The sequence below is a fragment of the Mandrillus leucophaeus genome, unplaced genomic scaffold, assembly GCF_000951045.1.
Source record: "Mandrillus leucophaeus isolate KB7577 unplaced genomic scaffold, Mleu.le_1.0 Scaffold56, whole genome shotgun sequence".
Lineage (NCBI taxonomy): Eukaryota > Metazoa > Chordata > Mammalia > Primates > Cercopithecidae > Mandrillus > Mandrillus leucophaeus.
In genome coordinates this window covers 1,385,187-1,394,030 of record NW_012106030.1, presented here as the reverse complement: position 1 = coordinate 1,394,030, position 8,844 = coordinate 1,385,187, and the positions used below count along the sequence as shown (strand labels likewise).

The 8,844-nt window shown below is 38.6% G+C and overlaps 1 pseudogene; it reads left to right on the top strand.

Annotated features, from left to right (window-relative positions):
• Positions 1 to 8,792, top strand: part of LOC105552508 — a 33,139-nt pseudogene extending 24,347 nt beyond the window's left edge.
• The last annotated feature ends 52 nt before the right edge of the window (positions 8,793 to 8,844 follow it).

Here is an 8,844-nt window from a genome sequence, read left to right as displayed (position 1 = left end):
TGAATGTTTATAATTTTATTATTGATTTGTTAAAGTGTTTCATAAATTAAGGATTTGCAATGTGTACTGTAAATACTTTTCTAGTTTGTTATTTGTTTTTAAATTACATTTTTGTTGTTCTTGAAGTTGCTTTCTCTCCCTTCTTTAAGTTTCAATACAGAGAATTAAGACAAGATTTTAGACAATTTTCTCATGGAAATAACTGTCTTTGATTAGGTTCCATTAAGTAACATAGATTAAACATGCTACTGTAAACTTCAAAAACAGAATTGGGTCAATGTCACTAAACTAAGGCCTTCTAGCCAGAATACTTTTTTCTTTAATGCATCACTTATATGTATCATTATCAAAGTACTGTGAGAGCAGTTTTCTGAAATGATATTGTAATTCACTAAAGTAATCATGTTGAGGCATATACATTATGTTTCTAGGTTGTGACTGCTGAGGTTTTCTTATGGAATTTTATCTATTGATCATGCTCTTTCCTGCCTGCCTCTCTCATTCAGTTTAAAAAACTCAATCTGGGATTATACAGTTAATAGCTTGTGTTTAATCATATTCTACACTGCACCTAATATAGTATCTTACCATAATGAACTCTGAACTCTATTTGTGAATGCCTAATTCAAAGATAACTAGGTGGAAAAAGAGAGAAATCTTTTATTTTTCAGTTTTGAATAAAAGCAAGAATAAAAACCTGGCAGTATGTCTAGAATGTATTAAAGGATTAGATATCTAAACAAGTTTCAAATTGGAATTATCATATAGATCAAGACAATGAAACATGAGGAAAGTAAGTGACTAGTTCCAACTGCATGTAATTCAGTCTGATTTCCTGAACAAGTGTATGGTCTGGGTGGAGACCAGAGTTGACCAATAACATGACTTAGACTGTGTGTGTTGGTTTGGGGAGGGGGTGTCAAAAGAAATGTGCTTTGCAGACTTTCGACTACAGCAAACAAGACTGATGAAGGGCCCTAGCTGCTAGGCTCTAAAATCCATTGCCATGTCTGGGCTGAGGCCACGCTTCCCACCTATTTCTCTGAGTATGGCAGGGATAACCAAGGCATACCTGTTCTTGTGAGACATGAAACTCCACTGATGACCAACTTTGGTTCAGGAACTCTCCTATAACCTTCCATAGACCACATGATGGCCTGGGGGTGATTTATTTCCTCTCTTCTCTCAGGGTCAGAACTGCATCTTGGTCTAATGGGTCTTTTTGTCTTTCCGATTCTTCCCCCATTTTCTTCTCACGGCCACTTTCTCTAATAAAGTCCTTGCATGTTTAATCTTGTCTTTGACATCTCCTTCTTAGGGGACCTAGATTAATCTACAGAGAAATTGTTGGCCAACTTTCTTATTCCTTAGAGACTCTGTTTTTTTTGTTTGTTTGTTTCAAAAAATTTCTAAATCTTCTTAAAGACTTCTTTCTTCAGTAAATGGGAACAATAAATGGCAAAACGTACATAAAAATTTGCATGCAATTTTAGTTGGTGCATGAGAATTTTGGAAATAACTCAAGGATCCTCTGAAAATCCACTGGACACCAGGTCAAGTATCCCCAGAATTCTTTCTGAAGACATTGATAGTTGGTATTGATGAAGACTAATTATATGCTTTAAGGACTTTTATCTTCCCCTGGTAATGCAGGCTACATACCCATTCATACTCTGTGGTGATATTCAAATTACTTAACAACCAATCAGAACAATCACTAGCCTCTACAACACAAACTAGTTCTCACCCTGTTCTTTTCCATTATCTGTCTTCCATGAAATCGACGATAATTCTTAATGTATATATTCTTCTTGATATTTATTATGAACTGCTCAATAACTTTTACTAAATGTCAACAAAGTATGTGGCCTCGGGCAGGGGGAGACATCAGGAAAACCGACACAAAAACTAAGAGACAGGAAAACTAGCAGTAAAGAGTCCCCCTTTTAGTTCAGAGTTAAATGCAAGCATGGCTTGCATGGTTTACGTTTGAGCAATTGTTTGTACCCCACTATTCTTTAAATAGCCAACAAAAGGTTTTCGAGGCAGCCATTTTTAATTGGTCCAATCCTCATTCATATCTTTTGAAAAACCCTAACAATTTGTGTTGAACTGCATGTCTACCTTCTTGTGTTCCAACTCTTTGGTTCACTTTGTCTGTTGTCTTTCCCATATGGTTCAAAAAAGCACTGTGCATAATGCCTTTCTCTAGCATGCCCTTTTGATTCCTAACATTCTTCTGAGGGCCTTAACTCTATAACCATTACCTGAACATGGTGCTTTCATCTAGGATTAAGTTTTGCACTTCTATTGATCTTCCTCTATGGGGTTGAATGTAGTAAATGAACCTCCTAGCTCCCAACAAATTTGCATGTAATTGCCTGTCCAGTCCTGAACACTGAATACTGGGCTGGAAGAATACACTAGCATTAACAGAGCCAAAAATGTTTTTCTTTCAAAGCCTCTGCTCCTTTGTAAAAGTGGCATATATGGGAAGAATCAGAAGGCTTTCTCAAGGTTTGGGAAAATGGCGAGGTGGGGGGGATGTCCGGAAATTATTACCATGCTATCAAAATTATTATAACCTGAAATGGACCTTTTGAATAAGTCTAGAGCTGGTGTTAACCTCTTTTTGACCACTGAAATATACTGACCTACATTTACATACCCCCAAAGAGAATTGAAATACTTTAATCATGCCTTCTTTTCACTTGAATTTCTTTAGACAGATTTTACTAGGTAGTGATAAAAATTTTGTCCTGTACTGTGTCTTTGATGGATTTAATGATCAATCATATTTGAAGGGTTATTGTTGAATTCTTTTGAATAAAAAAGTAGTTTTACTTGAAGCTAGATAACTTTCATACTTAACGTATTATGTAAACCCTCAAACTTTTCCTCTGATCTGTCACAATGGACAAGGTATGAAATTTTTAAGGGAGATGTAAAATTTACCACAGAGAAATGTCTGATTGTTAGACTTTTATCACAGTTAATTACAAACATTCAGTACTGCACTGTCTCAAGTCCTGATTTTTAATTTTTAAAAAAGTGATGGCTCCGTCAATATTTGTGTGGGACACTCTTCATTTGCTGTCTCCCCAATGCAACCATATTATAAAGCACCCACTCTATTTACTTTAAAACATTAAGTGATGGATTTAATAAAAATTAAATGAAATAAAGTTTAATTTGCTCTGTAATAATTGGAGACCCAATACCGTGTCTCATATCAAGGGGCTTGGGAATTCTTTTTTTCTTTTTTTCTTTTTTCTTTTTTTGAGACAGAGTTTTGCTCTTGTTGCCCAGGTTGGAGTGCAATGGCGTGATCTCGGCTCACCGCAACCTCTACCTCCCGGGTTCAAACGATTCTCCTGGCTCAGCCTCCCGAGTAGCTGGGATTACAGGCATGTGCCACCACGCCCGGCTAATTTTGTATTTTTAGTAGAGACGGGGTTTCTCTATGTTTGTCAGGCTGGTCTCGAACTCCTGACCTCAGGTGATCCACCCACCTCGGGCTCCCAAAGTGCTGGGATTACAGGCGTGAGCTACCACGCCCAGTTGGGAATTATTTCTTATAAGTAAATCCCTTGTTCCTCTTTGGAGAACGTAGAAGCTCTGCATTCTGATGATATGTGACTGGGAGAGGGGTCAAAGTTCCTCTCCTCATTTGTCCTATTCAGTCTGATGAGCTGATGAAGTCAGCAAGTTAAAGACATGCTTTGGAATGATCAAGAGGAATTATTTAGGAGGAGGTGTGGTTTGTGAGGAAATGTTGAAAGCATTTTTAAATTGCACTAATAACTGATGAAGTTCAAGCATTATTAGCACTGACAGGAATCCAGCTGAGTCTTTAGTAACATCATAACTTTTTATACCATCCCTGTGAAAGTGACAATGTTACTGTTAATTTGAGTTAAATTCTTAAGCATCCTGCTTTTGATTAGTTCAAAATGCCAAATACTAACGCTGTTTCATAAAATTCTGTGAGATATAAGAATAGATATATTTCAATATGTCCATTAGTGTTGGCATTGGCAGCACATATACTAAAATTGGATACAGAGAAGATTAGCATGGTCCCTGCACAGGAATGACATTCACATTCATAAAAAGCATTCCATATTTTAAAAGAAATAAATATAGCAATTACATTTAAGAAAGATAAGAAGGAAGATTTCAGAAAATAGAACAAGTTCTATTGTTTTAGACCAGATAATTATGCCAAGAATTATTTCTGTCATTGCCATTCTATTATTCATGTTAAGGGATATCATCTGACTAATAATAATATCCCCAGACACTGTGTAAAGCCCTATATGTGTTAACTCATTTGATTCAACACAAATAGTGAGAATATGAGATGTGGACAACTTTAAGATGAGGAACTGGGTTTTAGGGAGGATGGGGGACCTGTCCAGAGTCACTTTATTTGTAAAGGATATTTTCTGCCTTTGAACCCTGATTGTTGGATACAATCATTCTAACTCAAGAAATGCTCAAACTGGTGTTGTATGTGCATCATACTGCATTGAAAACCACTTAGGTGATAAGGTGAGAAGGGTCTCAGTTTAAGAATCAGAAGATCTGTGTTCTAATTCTGACACTAATCTCACTTTGTCCATGAAACAGTTTTTTTTTTTTTTAAACTAACAAAATTCAATTAAACTTGTATCATACAGGCTAAAGGAAGTCAAGCATTTAAGCTATGGCCTATATCACTCCACATCTTATGTGATATATACACTCCTTCCCTCTTCATAGTGCTTTTGTCTGAATTGCTCATTCTGCAGTAAATTTACATGAAGAAATGTAAAATAAAATATGAATAAAACAGTTAACACTAAAAAACATGTTTTAAATTAATATGAAATCATATAAACATAAAATAATATTTGAAAGAATAACATTATTAAATTCTCTATCATTTTGAAAGCATAGGACAAACATAGCTAAGAGGAAGACAATGCCCAGTTCTTTGAAATGAGTTGCACACACTGGATTTAGATCCATCACACCCTAAGATACAGAAGTAACTTGTAGAATTACTGCCAGAAATATTTTGAGAATTTATGGAGAAACGAAATACTGTTGAATGAAAAATGTTGCCTCAATCATCATAAAGGAGACAAAATATATGTTTTAAAGCTGCAAAACTGCACAGTGATAACCCTGCAGCCCTCTTTAGTAGGTTATGAAAGGAACAGTTTGCCGAGGAATGGTCACGAGGAGCCAGCATGGGTTCACTGAGAATGAGCAAAGCCAGGGTCGCTAATTTCACATTTTAATAAATTAGACTTACATGTTTGGGGAATTTTGTAGACATAGTATGTAAATATATTTCTGGACTTGAGTCTAAATAGCAACATATTGCTTAAAAATCCCAGAAATTTTGTATTTACTTTAAAGAAATTTCCCTTTAACTTTTGGGATGCCGATTTACTAGATCTTGGTTGGGACCGGGAATGTGTTTTGTTTTGTTTTGTTTTGTTTGAGACGGAGTCTCGCTCTGTCGCCCAGGCTGGAGTGCAGTGGCCGGATCTCAGCTCACTGCCAGCTCCGCCTCCCGGGTTCACGCCATTCTCCTGCCTCAGCCTCCCGAGTAGCTGGGACTACAGGCGCCCGCCACCTCGCCCGGCTAATTTTTTGTATTTTTAGTGGAGACGGGGTTTCACCGTGTTAGCCAGGATGGTCTCTATCTTCTGACCTCGTGATCCACCCGCCTTGGCCTCCCAAAGTGCTAGGATTACAGGCCTGAGCCACCATGCCCGGCAGGGAATGTGTATTTCACAAAGTTCCCTAGGGAGTTCTGATCATCTTCTGTGTTTGGAAATCTCTATGTTGGGCAATCCATTTTTTTTTTCTAGCAAATATGAATACATTTCTTTTGAACTCCACTCTCTACTTATAGATTTAGCATCTGTTTTTGAACCTCATAAGGTCTTGGACAATTTGAGAAAGATGAGAAGAAAACAAGGATGCTTACTTGGGAGCATCTTACTGTAGCCATTCCAAGGTTAAATGCACAGATACGAAGCTGGCTTCCTAGGTCCAAAGCCTGACTCTCTAGCTGTGTGTTACTTTATGTGTTTGTGCCTTTGTTTCCTTTTACATGTAAAATAGTAATAGTGCTTCCTCATTGGTAATTAATTGAGATACAAATAGAGTACTTACAAAGGTGTCAGTGTATAGGATATTCTCAATTAGAGTTAGCTATTATTATTATTACCATTGTGATAAATACCTATTATTTTTCAGGTGGGATTGACAAGATGAATAGACATAATCCTCGATTTAACAACTTCACAGTTTATCATGGGAGTCAAGTGTGCAAATAAACAATTGCCATGCAACTTTCAAGGTACAAGTTTAAAGGTACGTATGAATTTTATTGGGCAGACATCAGTGACAGCTTCACAGCAATGTTGTCACCTGAGCTGGATATTTAGGTGAATTATCTGGACACGTAAGTAAGGGAAAAGTCATTCCAGATGACAGGAACACTATGACAAAGGTGCTGGGGACTAGAAAAGCCTGGCTTTCCAGAGAGTGAGTATTGCTTTAGTGGGCAATGGGAGAAGAGAGTAAAGAGAGGTATATTAGGATTTGCTTTAGGGGACTCAGTGTTGGCTAGATCCTGAAGGGCCCTGAATACCATGCCAAGGAACTTGGCTTTTTTCCATCCTTAATGAGAGCCATGAAAAGATTTTAAGCCAGAAAATGATGCTATTAGATTTTCATATAGGATTGTAGGAGGCTGTTAGTAGAGTTGAAACTAGAGGCAGGCACACCAGTTAAGAGGCTGTTACTACAATTCAGGCAAGGCTTGGTAAGGGTCAAAACCAGAATGGTGACAATGGGAGGGAGAGCAATACATGATAGCTGCTGGTAGGAAGATCCCAGACATCTTGCAGGAGGAATGCTGGTTACTGGCAGATGATGAAGGAATGGGAAGCAAAAAGATTCCCCTGATGTCACTCAGCAAATAAATGGTTGAATCTTCCTTCAAATTGAGCTAGGAAATAATAGCATAAAGAGCATATTTTGGAGGCAATATGAGTTGTGTTTTATTCTTGCTAAGTTCTGTGTGTGTGTGTGTGTGTGTGTGTGTTGGGGGAGTGTTGATATATTCAGATAAAGTTATCCAGAAGATGACTGGATATCTAGGTCATAATCTTTGGGAAGAAAGCAGGGTTTGGAGCATTGATTTTGGAGTTGTGTCCTAAAGCCACACTTATGAGTTAGGTGTCCATTTTACTACATGTACTGCACGTGACGGTGACTTAATGAAGATAAAAATGCATTTCTATCTCACCTAAAATAATTTTGGAGATATATAATTCAGAGAGAGAATCATAACTCTATGACAGTTTTGTCTCTTTCCAGCTCACTTCTCAGCTACCTAGGTCAAAAGCTGCTACCAGAGTTCTAACATTCATATCTTTGCATGTTGTTATGGGTTGCAATTTGGAGAAGAAAAGAAGGCTGTGATCTTCCTTTCAAAAGAAACTCCTTGGGAGTACCACACTTCTGTTTATTTCTCATTGACTAGAACATAGTCAAGTCATGGGATTCTGGGTAATGTAGTAATTTAACTGGATGGATATATGCCCAGCTACTTGGAGTTCTGTTATAAATGTAGATTAGCGCCCATTCTGTTGGCCACGTGCCATGAAGTGGCAGGTGCACTGCGACCCCTGGTGTGGGCCGTGGTGCTTGCTGCTCCAGAGCTGCCTGTGCTGGACATGAAGCGGCCCTTCCTGTGCTGGGAGCCGCTGAGTGGCCAGGACGTGGGCCTCAATGTCCCTGCTTCTGTTCGTTGTTCCCTTATGGACATCAAAGTGCTTGCCTTTTCTGGGTAGCATTACAATGAAGTTTTAGGTAGTACGAAGTCTTCAAAAAAGAGCAGCAAGGCTAGAAAAGGCTTCTCTTATTTGTTAACTGCAACAGCTACTGTTGCATATGGTGCCAACAATATCTTTCCCCAGTTTGTTCCCAGCACGAGGGCTTCTGCTGATGTGTTGGTCATGTCGAAATCAAATCCAAGTTATCCGATATTCCAGAAGGCAAGAATATGCCTTTCAAAGGAAAAGGCAAACCCTGTTTGTGGGCCACAGAACCAAGAAGGAAACTGACTAGGAAGCTGCAGTTGGAAGGCCCCATTTGCAGGATCCACAGCATGATTTAGAACAAGTAAAGAAACCCCACTTTCTTTATCCAGTTTATCACCATCAATGATAGACTGGATAAAGAAAATGTGGCACATATACACCATGGAATACTATGCAGCCATAAAAAAGGATGAGTTCATGTTCTTTGCAGGGACATGAATGAAGCTGGAAACCATCATTAACACAAGAACACAAAACCAAACAACTCCAGCAAGTGGGAGTTGAACAATGAGAACACATGGACACAGGGAGGGGAACGTTGCACACTGGGGCCTGTCAGGGGGTGGGGGTCTAAGGGAGGGATAGCATTAGGTGAAATACCTAATGTAGATGACGGGTTGATGGGTGCAGCAAACCACCATGGGACATGCGTACCTATGTAACAAACCTACACGTTCTGCACATGTATCCCATAACTTAAAGTAGGTTATCCTGATAAGTGTTTGCATTCGCCTTGGTTATGTACTCACTGCATTTGCAGGACATTCTGGTAGTTATTACGGCCCTTGCCATGGGTCACACTATGATGCCTTTCGCATGATTAGGAAGGGGCGTGCACCTCCCAACCTTGAAGTTCCTTCTTATGAGTTCACCAGTGTTGATATAGTCATTGTTGGTTAGAGACTTGGCCTCAAGTCTTGGGTTTTTTTGTCACCTCAGAAGAGTCATTTGA